The sequence below is a fragment of the Leuresthes tenuis genome, unplaced genomic scaffold (genome assembly GCF_036924035.1).
Source record: "Leuresthes tenuis unplaced genomic scaffold, fLeuTen1.0.hap1 SCAF_5, whole genome shotgun sequence".
Taxonomy (NCBI): domain Eukaryota; kingdom Metazoa; phylum Chordata; class Actinopteri; order Atheriniformes; family Atherinopsidae; genus Leuresthes; species Leuresthes tenuis.
This window is the reverse complement of record NW_027325359.1, coordinates 27,101,041-27,103,353: the sequence shown is the minus strand read 5'-3', so window position 1 is coordinate 27,103,353 and position 2,313 is coordinate 27,101,041. Positions and strand designations below refer to the sequence as shown.

The 2,313-nt window shown below is 43.8% G+C and overlaps 1 non-coding gene across 1 annotated transcript; it reads left to right on the top strand.

Annotated features, from left to right (window-relative positions):
• The first annotated feature begins 1,649 nt into the window (after window positions 1-1,649).
• On the top strand, window positions 1,650-1,721 carry trnaq-cug (transfer RNA glutamine (anticodon CUG)). The gene has a single exon. It is a non-coding gene; the product is annotated as a tRNA-Gln (tRNA).
• The last annotated feature ends 592 nt before the right edge of the window (window positions 1,722-2,313 follow it).

Below are 2,313 nucleotides of genomic sequence, written 5' to 3'. Positions count from 1 at the left end.
AGAAAATGGATGGATAGATGGAGTCCAGAAAGTCAAAAACAATTTCACTTGCAACACAGTGTTATGAGAACCAAAAGGTAGAAGGAAACCTCACCGCTTCACACAAACCTTTATTCTTGGAGCTTTTCTCATACTAAAACGCTTTTTATTTTATCAGGGTTCCATGGTGCAATGGCTAACACTCTGGAGTCCGAATCCAGCAATCTGAGTTCAAGTCTCAGTGAAATGCTTGTTCAACACCCGCAGGAAGACTTCTATCAGTCATACAGCCAAAGGGGTGAGGTTACTTACTATAAACACAGCTGTATATGCATCTCAACCCTGTGAACCTCTTAACAAGGACTGCTGGTGAGAACAGAGAATCCAACTATTCCATGTCAGTGGAACCAACACTTGTGTAAATTCATTTCTGTGTTCCATCAACACTTGACTGCAAGATTTTCAAATTCCAAACGGATAGCTTCCTTTAACATTGTACAAAAAACCCAGATGTGAAATCCTTTTAGGATTACTGTCAAATGACCTCATGTGACAGCAGCACCCCAGGATGGACATTGCCCAGCTTGCTACACAGTGAGATGTATTAACAATAATTGAGCAAGATAGTTGGTGAAGGCAAAAGGTAAGCCTCCTTGGAAATATTTTACAGTGAGTTACTATGTGCAGGAATAAGAACTAATCTATAGTGAGCTTTATTTGACTTGCTTGTTCATATTGCATGTACAACCACTAAGCACTTAACAGACAACAGAAAAGACTAATGATTAGAACAAAACCCCAGTATTTGCTGATGAAAATGACTTATGAAAAAGTGGGCTGTCCAGCAAAGGTTGTGTGGGCCACTTTCCATCTCACCTCCTTGTGCCCTTTGGTGTTGCTGGTGACATCATCGTGCTTTCTGATGCACATTCCTTCTGACTGCTTATAATTTGCCATCCATCCATTTTCTATACCCGCTTAATCCAATTTAGGGCCACGGAGGCTATACAAGGTATAATTGGGCGAGAGGCAGGATACACCCTGGACAGGTTGCCAGCCCTGTTCTTTGGGTGTGTATTGTTCGATGGTCACCCCCACTCTGGTGAGGGGGGGCTTCTTACACCTTGGAGCAAGAAAATGAGTTGTGGCCACGTACGCGTGAATGATATGAGGAAGTATAAGAGGATCTCACAAACTGTTGTTGTTGGGAATTATTGTGTATGTTGCCATGTACATGTTTCTATGTTGTTCAATTAATTAATTCCCCAAAAGAGACTGTAAAAGACGAGTCTGACTGCTCTTTTTTCCACGACCCTCTCGGCCCATTTTCAAAACATCTGTCGCTGTTTGACATGCAAAACGGGCGTTGGTGTGCAACCCCCAGCTCCAAAGTTGCGCTCCTCATCAGGGTATCGACCCCCGGTCTTCTTCGTGACAGGCAGAGACACTGGCCACTGTATGAACGAGGACCGGCATTCTCAAAAAACGTCTTCCTTCTCAATGCCAAAGCATGCCCGATATAGGGAAAAGGTAGGATTCCAACCTTTGACCAGAGAAGACACAATCTGTTCAAGCGTCGCTTGACTTTCGTGTTTACTAAAGTTGGTGATAATGACCCCTGACATGGTCCCTCATATGGTACACTGGTAGTCTAAAGAGATGAGGCAAGGGGTTCCATGGTGTAATGGCTAGCACTCTGGACTCTGAATCCGGCAATCCGAGTTCAAGTCTCGGTGGAACCTCCTGCTGAGAAAAGTCCCCTGTTCATTGATGTATGGTCAAAAATTCCTGCATTGCAGGATTAAAACTTCATAAATAAGTGAATAAACAAGAGATGAGAACCCACCAAAAAGACTAAAGTTTAGCACAAAACCCCAGTATCTGCCAATTAAAGTGACTTATGAAAAAGTGGGCTGTCCATCTCAGCTCCTTGTGTCGCTGGTGACATCATCGTGCTTTCTGATGCACGTTCCTTCTGACTGCTTATAATTTGCCATCCATCCATTTTCTATACCCGCTTAATCCAATTTAGGGCCACGGAGGCTATACAAGGTATAATTGGGCGAGAGGCAGGATACACCCTGGACAGGTTGCCAGCCCTGTTCTTTGGGTGTGTATTGTTCGATGGTCACCCCCACTCTGGTGAGGGGGGGCTTCTTACACCTTGGAGCAAGAAAATGAGTTGTGGCCACGTACGCGTGAATGATATGAGGAAATATAAGAGGATCTCACAAAATGTTGTTGTTGGGAATTACTGTGTATGTTGCCATGTACATGTTTCTATGTTGTTCAATTAATAAATTCCCCATAAGAGACTGTCAAAGACGGGTCGAC